Source organism: Pleurodeles waltl, chromosome 10 (genome assembly GCF_031143425.1).
Source record: "Pleurodeles waltl isolate 20211129_DDA chromosome 10, aPleWal1.hap1.20221129, whole genome shotgun sequence".
Classification (NCBI taxonomy): Eukaryota; Metazoa; Chordata; class Amphibia; order Caudata; family Salamandridae; genus Pleurodeles; species Pleurodeles waltl.
The window spans coordinates 61,916,630-61,931,879 of record NC_090449.1 but is presented as its reverse complement, the minus strand read 5'-3'; positions in this window follow the sequence as shown (position 1 = coordinate 61,931,879).

The window sequence follows — 15,250 nt, the reverse complement described above, 5'->3', positions numbered from 1 at the left end:
ATACCCCCTTAGCCATGTGAAGCATATTTTTTACTCAGGACTCTTCTCCTTGTTGACAGTTTGGTAACAGGAGATCCGCTCCCAATGGCTTCAGACTCGATTGGTTTCACAAACATGTATTACTCACAGTGCTTCCTTTTGCAAGTTTTCTTTCTTAGTATGTCTTTTCAACTTCATTCTGTTCACCAACAGTCTTTGTTAGAGTTTCTTTACTATCTGTTAAATGAGTGAGTGTTCTAGGTGATGACCCATCTACCTTAAGTCTGGTTCTGGGTGATGACCCATCCACCTTAAGTCTGGTTCTAGGCGATGACCCATCTACCTTAAGTCTCGATCTAGGTGATAACTCATCCGCCTTAAGTCTGGTTCTAGGTGATGACCCATCCACCTTAAGTCTGGTTCTAGGCGATGACCCACCCGCCTTAAGTCTGGTTCTAGGTGATGACCCATCCACCTTAAGTCTGGTTCTAGGTGATAACCCATCCACCTTAAGTCTGGTTCTAGGCGATGACCCATCTACCTTAAGTCTCGATCTAGGTGATAACTCATCCGCCTTAAGTCTGGTTCTCGGTGATGACCCACCCGCCTTAAGTCTGGTTCTAGGTGATGACCCATCCACCTTAAGTCTGGTTCTAGGCGATGACCCATCTACCTTAAGTCTCGATCTAGGTGATGACCCATCCACCTTAAGTCTGGTTCTAGGTGATGACCCATCCACCTTAAGTCTGGTTCTAGGCGATGACCCATCTACCTTAAGTCTCGATCTAGGTGATAACTCATCCGCCTTAAGTCTGGTTCTCGGTGATGACCCACCCGCCTTAAGTCTGGTTCAATGCGATGAGCAGAGATTTGAAGGTACCCAGATGAATGTGTTCTACATGAAATTAGGAATTAGATATTTCCCAATAAATGTATGCCTAATTCTTGCCAAAAGTGTATAAACCACACAAAGAACCCTCAGTTCTGTGCAGGGAGGTGGCTTCAATCACAAAAACAGGACTTTCAAAAACACTTTGTAGGTGAATGTCATTTGTGTTGAGTCACTTCAGAGGAAAATCTGAGGAATGTGTTTATTAGGGCACAAAAGTATGGCTTACTGGAGCGAGAAGCTTTCAATTACTCGTAACAAAATGCTAAGTATGGTAAGCACTTCCATGTAACATACTTACAAGGTAACTACGTCCAAATAACAATTGAGAGAGGAAATTATTCAGCGCAGAAAAAGCAGGACGCTGAGAGCTACTCGTGGGCCAATACACGCGACCTAGGCAAGACTATGCAAAAACACACTGCATGGCCCTCTCTTGCCTTTAAATTTACTGATTGCTAGTCCACATTTCCCTTTAAAGAGCCCTCAGGCAACTAACATGGGCATCCACAGCTTCATCTCTTATCTTCGCCTTCCCAAAAGCCCCACTACCTCACAGCGCACCATCGTTTACCATCTGCCCCTTAAGTGCCCCACTGCCTATCAGCGCACAATATTTTATTGTCTGTCCCCCAAAAGCCTCACTGTCTCCCCAGTGCTCCAGCTTGTACCTTCCGTCTTGCAAATGTGCCGCTGCCCCCAGCGCACCATCTGTTACCATCTGCCTCCTAAATGCCACACTACCTCACAGCGCGGCATCTCTTACCGTCTGCCTCCTAAAATGCCCCCGCTACCTCACAGCGCAGTATCTCTTACATTCTGCCTCCTAAATGTCCCCACTACCTCACAGCGCGGCATCTCTTACCGTCTGCCTCCTAAATGCCCCCGCTACCTCACAGCGCAGTATCTCTTACCTTCTGCCTCCTAAATGTCCCCACTACCTCACAGCGCGGCATCTCTTACCGTCTGCCTCCTAAATGCCCCCGCTACCTCACAGCGCAGCATCTCTTACCGTCTGCCTCCTAAATGTCCCCACTACCTCACAGCGCGGCATCTCTTACCGTCTGTCCTCTAAATGCCCCCGCTACCTCACAGCATGGCATCTCTTACCGTCTGCCTCCTAAATGTCCCCACTACCTCACAGCGCAGCATCTCTTATCGTCTGTCCTCTAAATGCCCCCGCTACCTCACAGCATGGCATCTCTTACCGTCTATCCCCTAAATGACCCTGCTACCTCACAGCGCGGCATCTCTTATCGTCTGTCCTCTAAATGCCCCCGCTACCTCACAGCATGGCATCTCTTACTGTCTATCCCCTAAATGCCCCCGCTACCCCACAGCGTGGCATCTCTTACCATCTGTGCCCTAAATACCCTGCTACCTCACAGCATGGCATCTCTTACTCTCTGCTCTCTGCCTCCTAAATGCCCCACTACCTCACAGCACAGCATATGTTACCTTCTGCCTCCTAAATGCCCCCGCTACCTCACAGCGCAGCATCTCTTACCGTCTGCCTCCTAAATGTCCCCACTACCTCACAGCGCGGCATCTCTTACCGTCTGCCTCCTAAATGACCCTGCTACCTCACAGCGCGGCATCTCTTATCGTCTGTCCTCTAAATGCCCCTGCTACCTCACAGCATGGCATCTCTTACCGTCTATCCCCTAATTGTCCCCGCTACCTCACAGCGCGGCATCTCTTACCGTCTGCCTCCTAAATGCTCCCACTACCTCACAGCGCAGCATCTCTTACTGTCTATCCCCTAAATGCCCCCGCTACCCCACAGCGTGGCACCTCTTACCATCTGTGCCCTAAATACCCCGCTACCTCACAGCATAGCATCTCTTACTCTCTGCCTCCTAAACGCCCCACTACCTCACAGCACAGCATATCTTACCGTCTGCCTCCTAAATGCCCCACTACCTCGCAGCGCAGCATTTCTTACCATCTATAGCCTAAATGCCCCACTACCTCGCAGCGCAGCAGCTTTTACGGTCTGTCTCCTAAATGCCCCCGCTACTTCACAGCGCAGCATAAATACCCCACTACCTCACAGCATAAATGCCCCACTACCTCACAGCGCAGCATAAATACCCCACTACCTCACAGCGCAGCATAAATGCCCCACTACCTCACAGCGCAGCATAAATGCCCCACTACCTCACAGCGCAGCATAAATACCCCACTACCTCACAGCGCAGCATAAATGCCCCACTACCTCACAGCGCAGCATAAATGCCCCACTACCTCACAGCGCAGCATAAATACCCCACTACCTCACAGCGCAACATAAATACCCCACTACCTCACAGCGCCGCAGCGTTTTCTGTCTGCCGCCTAAAAGCCCCCCTGCCTCCACCGCGTGCCATCTCTTTCCGGCGCACATATGAAGAGTTGATCACATTTGGGAGCACAAACACGGCGCCTTCTGCGGGGGTTCATTATTTAATGATTCTTCAGCGGAAACGTGATGCGAGGAAGGGTCCAGGACGTATTCGCACTTCAAGCTTTTCTGAGAAAAGACATCAAACCCAATAACAGCGATTCTTTCCTTGCTAGTTTATATTGCAGTTGTTGTTATTGGGTCAATGTTACTTGAATGCAATCTTTTGGGTCGATGACATGACTCAACAAAGTACAAGGCGTTGAAATACAAAAACAGTTTCTGGCTACCGTGGGCCACGCGATTCTTGGAATCCTGAAGCTTCCTACTTGACAAAAAAGTGTGAGTGCGCCTGTGTGTGCCTGTGCGTGCGTCCGTCTATATGTATGTCTGTGTGTATGTGTGTCTATGTGTGCCTGTGTGTCTGCGTGTGTGTCTGTGTGTTTTTGAGTCTATGTGTCTCTGTGTGTGTGTGTCTGTGTGTGTGTGTGTGTATATGTATGTGTTTGTACGGCAAACTCTTGAATTCTGGGGTTTGCAGTAAGGATTCAAGACTAATCAATTAAAAAATAAGACGAAAGAAAGAAAATACTAAGCAGATTTTGAAACCTGCAAAGGTTGGAAACAGTTTTTTTAATTTACAAAACGTAGATAAGCATCAGCAGGCTATCCCGTCAGCGGGACGTCATTCCAACTGCAGGGAGTGGCTAGAGGTGGACCGCTGGCGCTTTGTTGCAGTACCCCACTAGAGTCCCCTACATGCCTTCACACCAGCTTCTTCCCCTAGCACCGCCAGTCCTGCCCCCTCCCCCCACACACACACACCAAGGTCAAGGTGGAGTGGCCCTCCCACCGAGGTGACCTCAAGGTCCAGCTCCACCCAAGCCCAGGTCCCACTACACTTTCACCTGCATGGATTTTTTCTAGACACACGATCCATAGAGAGGACCTCAAGTGGGGCCCATGGCCACGGACAAAGAATCTATATATCAAGAAGTCAAATAATGAGAAATTTAGCATCAGAACTTCATCCAACTGTGCTTATGACAACTCTTCATATTCACAAGACTTTGTGGCAAGATAAAACAACCGCCTCAGCTTTCAGCAATAGATTACTAATGATGCCAGACGTACAGAATCAGTAACTTATACAGCTTATGCATGTGTGACCTATCTCATGACAATACAACAGAGGAGTAAATGTGTTGGGGTAAGATCTAGGTGAGGGTTGGAGGGATACCACTGCACACTTCATCAAATAGGGGCAGACGCACGTCTGTGGGCTAGAAAGGGGCTTGAACTGGGTGGGCCTCCGGAGATCTGAGCGTTTGTGGCATTTTGTCATATGTTAGGTCAGGAGGGAGCAATGCTGAGCCACGAGGCCGGATTATTAGGCTAGTCCTTCTATACATTTGCATACATTAAACCCGAATGAAGAAACATGATAAATGTAGGGGGCAACAAAAAGCCCTTAAACGAATATATTGAATACATCCTTCCGTTCCCATAAGCAGAACCAGAAGCCACTAAATATGCACCAGGTCAGAAGAAGCAAGCAATGACTTAGACTGTTTTCACTCCAGCCAAAAACCAAGGTGACCAACATACTGACTGTCGAGTTCTACGAAGGTGACTGACATGCCTGTACTGAGCTAAATACCCGAATGAGTAAATAAATACATACAGTAGACAATTAATTATTGATTAATACATTCATTTTTTTTTTTTTTGCTTGCCGCTGCTTAACTGTTATTGTGGGTTGTACATTTCGCGCCTTTTACAATGATTCCTCTAAATAAAGAAGGCTTGTTTTAGAATTAGGATAACAGGAAACTTCCAGTTAGGGGGAAAAGTATTAAGTTCTCGGATACTCTGCAGGGGGTGAGTTCTCTGGCAGAGTTAACTCTACAGTATTTCCCATAACTCTGTGGTATTTCTTCAAGTAAATCCTTCATCGCCAAAGAACCCTCCAAGGACGATTTACCACTTTTTGCCCTCTTTTCAATTACCACTTAACCCTAAATCGAACCCTCTGCTTCCCTCACTGAAACCTTTGAACCGCCATATGTTTGTCAAACCCAGACTGTCCCATAAGGGGCAGATAATGAGAAGAGATCACCTTTGGATTGAAGGAACACACACAGACTGCTCGGGGGGATTATATCGGGGTCACATCAGCTGACCTTGCGAGAAGCACCAGCTGAGCTGTCAGTCATCGCGGAAGCGAGGTATCCCCAGGCCCTGAAAGAGGGAGGGCGCCTTTGCGGCTCGCGCCTTCCATCCCTAGAGGAGCATTTCCCTTTAATAATATTGACTGAAGCGAGCAGGGCGCGCGGGGACACGCGCGGGCCTGCATTAACCTCCTCCCATAATCAGAGCGCAGCATAATGGATGATGAGCTCAGAGGCTGCGGTGAGGCGCTATGCGCAAGGGAAGAGGTATAATGAAATGTATGGGTGGAGTGACACCTTGAGAGGCCGGGCCAGGGAGAGGCGATGGATTGGGGACAGGCGGGTCACTGTGTATGATGCGAGATAGCTGGTAAGTGCCCGCTGACGTCACCAGCCTCGCGGCATGATGGAGGAGCTAGGCGCTGTAATCATCAGATAGTCCGACGTCTTGTGACACCAGTAAGCTCATTTGGAAGGGTCGCTGAAAAGTGTTTCCGGGTCTCCGGGTTGATGAGATCCAAACATGCAGGATTACAACATGGCGTCGGAGAAGGTGTGAACGAGGGCTGCTGAAAATTGAGAAGAGAAATAAGGAATGGAAGAGGGGGTGGAGTAAGGGGATGCAGATGAGGTGTGAGTGTTAGAGGATGAGGGGAAGGAGTAAGAGAAAGCGATGACAGAAGGTACAGGTGCTTATGAAATGAGGGAAGGTGAGTGAGTTGAGAAGAAAGGGAGAGGACAGGAGCAGCAGCAGAGGGTAAAGGGTGAGGGAAAGAGACAGAAGGCAGTCTGGGGAATTTGAGTTGAAAAGGGGGTTGAGAAAAATGTAAAGCAAGGTGTTGGGAGCGGGGTGAAGAGAGGTGGGGCATATAGTGAGAGGGGGATGGAACAGGAGACAAGAAAAAGCAGATGCGGAGAGTAATACATAAAGGAATACAGAGAGAGAGGAGGTGAAAGGGAGTGAAAACGATGCAAGCAGAGAGACGACAAAGCAATGTGGAGGGACTGAGGAAATAAGGCATTGAGAGGGAGAGAAAGATGTGGATATACGAGAGAAGGGGCAGAGAGAGACAAAACAAGTGAGATAGAGAGAAATAGCAAGACAGAGAGAAAGACAGCATTGGATATAGACTTTCTGGCTTCTTCTCAAGATCAGAAAGTGCAGAGAACATCTAGCTGCGTCAAATGTGATACTGGTGGCTTTTCCTAGTGACAAAGATGCACTGAAAAGTTGGTTTTCCAAACCCCTCTTGAATCTACTGGGATGCTTGCTCAAGCAGATAAGTCATAACGCATGGACAACGATAGAAGGTTGAATCAGCGATAACAAGGTCATTTTCAGCGATGTGAAGGTCGATTAACATGCAATAAAAGGTCTTTTCAGTGATGTGAAGGTTGAGTAAGATACAACTAAAGATCCTTGAAAGTTGAGTCGGATATAATAAAAGGTCATATTCAGTGATACAACTAAAGGTCATATTAAGTGATGTGAAGGTTAAGTCACATACAAACTGAGGTCATATTCACTGATGGGAAAGTCGAGTCAGATGAAACTAAAGTTGTTAGTGATGTGAAGGTTAAGTCAGATACAACAAAAGTTCATATTCAGTGAGGTGAACGTTGTGTAGGATACAACATAAGGTAATATTCAGTGACATGAAGGTTGAGTCAGATGCAACAAAAGGCCATGATAAGTATGTGAAGGTTGAGTCAGACACACCATAAGGGCATGTTTAGTGACATGAAGGTTGGGTCAGACACAAAAAAGGTCATATTCAGTAATGTGAAGGTTGAGTATGATACAACCTAAGGTCATACTCAGTGATATGAAGGCTACATCCAATACAACAAAAGGTCATATTCAGTGATGTGAGGGTTTAGTAAGATACAACCTAAGGTCATATTCAGTGATGTGAAGGCTGAGGCATCTGCCACAAAAGATCATATTCAATAATGTGAAGGTTGAGTCAGATGCAACACAAGGTCATATTCAGTGATGTGAACGTTGAACCAGGTACAACAAAATGTCATATTCTGTGATGTGAAGGTCGAGTCACATACAAAGTAAGGCCATGCTCAGTGATATGAACGTTAAGTCAAATACGGCATAAATTTGAGTTCAGGGATGTCAAGTTCATTTGCATGCAGTCTAGGGCCACCAAGTCCCTGACAGTATCACACCCATCCATAATTGAGAAGATTATATAATTTTGTTAAGTAAATAGCCCTCAATGAACCCTCAGTTCCAAAAACGCCTGTGATAGGTGTTCACTCGTCAAAGGAGGTGGGGTCGGTGCTGATCGACCACAGGCTAAAGGGAGTGAAATTTCAAATGACTGTAGAGAGAGGCTACATGCAAGGGATTCCCTGTTTTCTGTAATCTTCCCATGCTGTCAATCATCACAGCCATGGACCCAGAAGGTTTGGAGACAGGATGTGGAGCTAATCAAATGCATGTTTTCATTTTTGTTCCTATCATTACAAATAAATATAGGCAAAGAAACATATTGTTTTCCATCTGTGTTTATGGGTAAAAATTAGGAAATACAAAACCTTAATTATGTGCACAAAATTATGTATGTGAGGCAAATGTTTTACTTGAAAGAAAATAACACGTTCTAAATATAAAAATGTAGCACAAATGCTACAGATCAATGGTAACAGTCTCAAATCTCTAGCTCCACCCATTCAAGATATGGGGTCTTATTTAGATATTGGCAGAGGGGTTACTCCATCACAACATATCCTGTCAGTCGAAATCTAAATCCCATTATGTCCTACAGGATTTAGATGTTGGCAGACGGGATATCTTCCACCGTTATGATGGAGAAACCCCTCTGCCAATATCTAAATCACTCCCATACTGTGGAACATACATTTTAGGATGGGTTCCTCTTCCTATGGTTCTTGGACAGTTCTGTGCATTGCTTTGCATTTTGGTTCAGTGGAAGACCAATCAGAGGGAACAATGGTACAAGATTATCCTACAATAATTTAGCATCTTAGATAGTTCTGCAATGCTATGCAATGTGGCAGAATTTACAAATTAATTTCAGAAGGGCCGCAGGGGTACGGTGGATAATAAAATATAGTATTCAAAGTCAAAAGGAATCAATCATGGTATGTCTTCATCAAGTTATTTTGTCCAAAATCAGAATGTCAGAATGAAGTAAACTCAGTATTGGTCAAAGATGGATAAAAGTCCAATTATTCCAGTTTCTAATGGGCTTTCAAACTATATTATTTCTCTTGGGGGCTAGTATTTTCTGATATTTTGCATTTCGGATTAGGGCTTCCCTTAGGCTATTTCCAAGAATATCTCAGGAGCTATCTGTTGCATTAGAAATACCAATTTCTCTTGGGCTCCTATGTTAGTTGAGTCCAACATTATAACATGCCTGCCACTCTGCAACAATTGATTATGGTCACAAAAATACCAATGAGGATGTACTCGGTCCAGATTTAAGGGTTAAGGATTCCGAACATTGTGGGAACCAATTACTTAATTTGCTGATGCTAAACACATGAGACCAAAGGTCCTGAACCTAGAGAAAAGCTTTACAAAGTCATGTGTTTGGACTGAGTCCCTCTAACTCATGACTGTATCCAGGGTTAAACAATAGACCCAGTGGCCTACGGTCATGAAGGCTGGACATTCATAGTATGGCTCAAGTACAATCTTCCTGCACCCAGCATCAACGTTTGTGGGGGCGATCGGACTCACGCAATGTCAGAAACAGATTAATGGGTGCCGGGTTAGTAGCGGGGATCGGTTCTGGCCTCAAGAATCTCCTGATGGCGCAATGGAGCACATTTGTCAGGCACATTCACTCCCCCTATGTGCAGTTCATCTGAACCTTCCACCACTATTCCTGTCCTTTTCCATTGCCTTTAGTGAGGGGTTTATGATGAGATTCACACCATTCTGAAGCACCTCTATTCATCCCCTGGACTTACTGGAGGTCTCATCTTGGCCAGTAGACTACCACCAACCAGTTAAAAGGACAGTACAAACAATTACCATAAACTACCACGACTTCATGCACCCAGGGCCTGGACCAACACCCCTATATCCACCTGGACCAATCCAACTCTGATCCAATTTATTAAACAACTGCAGACACAACTCTTTGAAAACACAACATGAAAATTAAGCAACATCCTATCTCCACTCTGGTAACCTAGGGTCCCATCCAGTCACTCATTAGCTGTGCCTTTGTTTTTATCTCTGCATATGTTTCTCTTGGACGAGTCAGCACTACATATATACTACATACGTGTATAAAAAACAATCTTTCTGACAACAGTTTAACATTTTATCTCCCAGCATGCTTTTCACGCTGAATGCAGGCTAACAGTGTCCTTACTAGCCAGAGGTGGGGTAAGTAAGAAGGTTGCTATACACAAGGGCTGCTGGATTTAAATGCTAACCCAGCACCAGAATACAGCCATGCTGTACCTCAACAATGACTTTATTGCCATGAGCCACAAGCCTCACAGCAGAGGGAATATGGGATACCCAGTTGCAGGAGAGTCACATATGGTCTGCATTTTTACACCAGAAACCTAGGGATCTTCTGTGCAGCAGTGGAGTAAGTATCTAGGTGACATCTTATGTTAGTAGCCACGTAGGCATGCTGAAATAGAAAAGGAATCTTGAAGTGAAAATCCCAAATATCACTAGGTGTGACAGCTGGTACAACCAGCTGTAGACTTACCTAGTGGTTGAGTAGTGCACTATACAAGACCGTGGTTGATTGATTGACTTACCTCCTTACTCAGACGGAAACGGTGAAAGAATGAAAAATAGGGAGGTCGAAGGGGGAGGTATATGACTGTGGGGGGAGAGAGGGAGGAGGAGGTCGGTGAAAGGGGCATCTGGTGAGGAATGAAGTAGTGGATTAAGAGGAAGGTGGAGAAAGAAGTCTAGTTGGATAGAGAAGTGTGGGAGGAAGGTGGCGAGAGAGAATGGCAAAGACTGAAAGAAGGACAGAAATGGAGGTGAAAAAAAATTGAGGATGGGTGTGCTAGAAGAATGAAAAGCGGAGGTGGAAATAGGAACTGAATATTCAAAGAGAAAGGGAGTGACAGATTAAACGCCAAATGCATAGTATTGGTGGAGAGATGCTTGAATGTAGGAACCATGGGGAATGGTGGAGATTCATCATCGTAGATTTTAGAGGTTGGGGGACACAGGGAACAGTAGCCCCCGTCCTCAGGATTTTGGAGTGGAAACAGGTGCGGGCCATATTGGACCAGTTTGGGGCAGTAGGCCAATTGTAGCTGCATTTTTTAAATCTTTGCAGGCCCTACAACAAAAGGCAACCATTGGTTGCCTGGGGGGCTAACGGGGTCACCTGGGTGGCCGGCAAGGGTGGCCAGGGAGGTTAAATAATGGGCTTTCTCACCTTACTGCCACCTTCCCCCGTGGCTGCCCCTGGTGACCGGCAACACACTCCCTGGGCCTCGGAGAACCTTTGCGGAGGAGGAGTCGTGTTTGGCCACAAAACAGGTGGACAGCCCTGGCATCTAATATATAAGTGCAGGCAAACTCAAAATGGGTTTGGTTTTCAGCTATTGGCTCAACACGGGGAAGGTGCACCGCAGACTCTAGTGGAGAGCGAGTGATGTCTGCTGCAATGATTGTCCATAGCCTGACAGAGTATTCCATTACATGCCCCTGGGAATGCTAGGGGGAAGGTGGCTTCACCAAGAGACAAAAGTATGGCCCGGTTGCCCAGGCCCATCTCCTGTCTGGGTGTCAGGAGGATTCCCCATAGGGAGGCTCTGGTATGCATGGTTGTTTTTGATTTGAGGGATGAGCTTTCACGCTGGCCATGCCCCCTCTATCTTGAAAAAGAGCAGGTGGCTTTGCCTTGTAAAAGACTATTAATAGTGGAATCTGTGAGGGGATTCCTCCCTGGGCCCAAGTCATTTGAATTATATGATGCCATAGCAAGAATGACGGTGAGATTTTGGTACTTTGTGCAGGGCTAACGGTGTGGTTATCAATGGTGGGGAACTCTGATGTCTGGGGGACGTGATGGAGGTGCTGGGGTATGACTGGTCTTAGTACGGTGCCCCACCTGTAGATCAATGAACTAACCCATTTTTTAAGCCCTACAAAGGTTCACTCCTAGGTGTACAAGGGGAGAAAGCATGAGAAGGGATGTGGTGTTAGGGCCAGAGCTGGCAACTTCGGAACTGGGGAACCATGTAGAATGTGACCTTGTGTAATGTAACTGGTGCTTATGTAAAGCGCCAATTCCCGTGGGTAAGGTATGCGCTATATAAAACTGCCGGAAAAAAACTAGCATGGGCATAATCATTAGGTCTCGCCTTTGGGACCTTATGAGTGTTTAGCCATGCACTAAAAAAATTCCATATAGCCATTTAGCTCACAGAACAACAATATGCAGTCCCAACAGTTGTCTCCCAAAAGCCCAAGGTGCAAAGTCACATCAATTTTACACCAAGTCAGACTTTCTCAGCAAGGCAGGCCCCGCCATCAACTAGCATTGCCCACCCTGCATAAAGAGGGCACTTCACTAAAAGTGCTGGAAAGCACTTACATGCCTGGGCGTGCTGGAGTGGTCGTGGAGTGGAGGAGGGGCTTCCCCTGCACCATGCCAGGCACAGGTATTCCACCAGAAGGGGGAAGGTGCCATCAGGCACTCTGCAGGAAGCGGCACACACATGCCTTGCCCTAGCAGCGCTGTCACCACTCACCCTTCTCGTAGCTTCCCCTTCAGCCTAGACCCATGGACTCTCCCCTCCCCAAACACTAAACAAGAGGAATTGTGCTCGGCAGGAGAAGGGTCCAATACACCTAAAGACAACTGCTCCATAAGAATATCGGTAGGTGACGAAGATGGAAGAACATATGAGGCAAGTCATTAGTATCACTCAATAAGATTAATGCTAACAAGAGACTGCGAAATTCCTGATGAGTGAAGCACAGGCCTTCCATGCTTATCCGACTACTGTCATAATTTATAGTAGACACAGAAAGGGGGCTACAAGTACACGCTGGTGGCCATGTTGGTATAGTGCATTCCTAGTCCATTCACTGTGTTTTCTCTGTAAGTTAATCATGGCCGCCATGCACGGTCTAACACATGGTCTAACACATCAACAAAGTAGCCCGCACTGACGCTGCTTCTGTTTAAGGTGTGAGCACCTTATATCTGCTATTTGTCCACTGTTTATGCCTCTCTTGGTTACAGGAAAAAAATAAAGTGACAGGGGTGGCAGGACTGGAGCCAGGACTTTGGTCAGGGGCAAACAAGCTTCACGGGACCCAAATACTCATGCTTAATGTTGGCACCCTGGTATTCTTTTAAACAAGCAATAAACATTGCGGGTGGTGGGACAAAAAAAAAAGAAAATTAATCCAGAAGTGTGGCGTCCATGAAGCCTGCGCCGGGCTGCTATAACAAAAGCTGTGTGGGGTCCATAAGCATATAATTTACCCAAGTTTGTTTACACACAATATCCGCTCCGCCTCCAAAAGCACACATGATACTTCCTGTAAAAATAAAACTAATGCATGTGAAACCTGAAGTGCGGCACACGGATGCCATGCTGCTAAAATAAAAGCTGTGTGAGCTCAGAAAACATATAATCATCTTTGTATACACACACTACAATTGTAAATTCCATCAGCTGAGCACCGTTCATTAGAAAAGCAAGAAAACACACCTTTCCAAAAACAAGAGCGATAACAAATTAAAAAAATAGTGTGCCACAACTAACCTATATAAACAGGAGGGAACGAGTACCGTGATAGGGCCAGTAGCCCTGGGAAGGAATCAAACACCAAAAGGAAGGACAAATACAGTCAATGCACCTCTTTTATTGGAGAGGACAGGGAGAGAAAAGTTGTCTTTACTTGGGAAGCATTGAGTGGAGTATGGACTCTTTATTATTGGGGATGGTGGGATTGTTTTATAATTTCTTTACCCAGGGAGGGAGAGTGTAGTATGACATCTTTAAAACTGGGGTGGATGGGGTATAGTATAGTGTCTTTACCTGGGAGGGTGGGTGGAGTAAAGTATGTTTATAACTATAGAGAGTGATGATGTAGTATAATGTCTTTACCCAGGAAGGGAGTGTGTAGTATGACATCTTTAAAACTGGGGTGGATGGGGTATAGTATAGTGTCTTTACCTGGGAGAAGGGTGGAGTAAAGTATGTTTATAACTATAGAGAGTGATGATGTAGTACAATGTCTTTACCCGGGAAGGGAGTGTGTAGTATGGTATCTTTAATCTAAGGCGGGTGGGGTGTAGTATGCTATTCTTACACTTCGGGAGGAAGGGGTTGTGGTATAGAGTTTTTACCTGGGGAGAGAAAGGTGTACCTTCATACCCAGGGGAAGTGGGGATATAGTATGATGCATTCCCTCGGGAAGGGGGGGAGTTACACCTGTGGAGAGTGGGATAATTGTGTAGTGATTTTACCTGGGGAGGGTAAGGTGTAGTATGGTATCTTTGTACCTAAGGAGGGGATGTAGGATGGTATTTTTATATACTGGGAGGAAAGGGTTGTGGCATAATGTTTTTACCTGGGGAGGATGAGGTGGTTTATTGTATATTTTTAACTGGAGAGGGTAGGGATGTGGCATAGTGTCTTTACCTAGGACGATGGAGTGTATTAAGGTATCTTTAAAATGGTGGAGGATGGGCTTCTAGTTTATAGTCTTTACCTGGGGAGGCTGGGTTTGTGGTGTAATGTTTTTTACCTGGGGAGGGTGAGGTGTTGTACTGTATCTTTATACCTGGGGAGGAAAATGGATGTGGTACAGTGTCTTACCTTGGGGTACGATGGGGTGTGTTTACACCTCTTGAGGATGGGCTTCTAGTGATTAGTTTTTACCTGGGGAGGATGAAGTAAAGTATAGTTGATAACTGAGTTTTATGCCCTAGAAGACTTTGGGATGTTGATAACAATATATTAATTTGATCCTTTGCTCCTCACAGAGTCCGAACAGGGACGATTCGCACCAGGCCTGAGTTCCACCACTGTGTCAACCTTGGGCTATCGGGCAAATGCTATTGAAGCCATTCTCAATGGGCCCCACATTGGCCATTCAAGCATGACATCTGGCATGCTGCCAGGAAAGTGCATGGCAACATGTAATTTTGTTTAAAGAACCAATTATCCCTACACAGGCTCTCTCACAGTCTTCTTGATTTATCATGTGCTCAGTGCAGTTTCCATACTGCATCCACCGAACCTGTGTGCATTAATATAGTGATTGAGCCAAACCATGTACAGTTATGAGAAACCTTATATATAGCACCATAAACTGTAGTAACACTTTCAAAGTTCCCCTGTGGAAAATGAGTTTAATGCACAAATCGCTGCATTGCCTTACTCTGCATAATGGAGACGTTCCATGGACGTTGTGGTAGTGTTCTCATGCAACACCCATGGATTTTGATGCATCCACAGAAATACATTGATTTGTCCTCGTTTTTCTCCTCTTTCTATGTGTGCTGCATTCACCATGGTACAAGGGTGCCTGCATTGGCACAAGGCTACTGAAACACCACCAGCAAAAGGGTGAAGGACAGGAATGTGCTGGATACCATAGATACAGGGCATTCTTGACCTTTCACTTTGATGCAGGGCAGTGCAGCAAGGTGACAGGTTACACTGCCCTGTGCCAAATCCCCATAAATCTGGGCCTCAGTACATAGTGGAGCCGTACACAGAATACAGTGAAGAAGCCATAATGCTTACATTCAGATGCCTTGATTACAGGATTCAGCATCCTTGCCAGCTTTACCCAAAAGTAGAAGCAGATTGTTGGCAGGGTGAAGT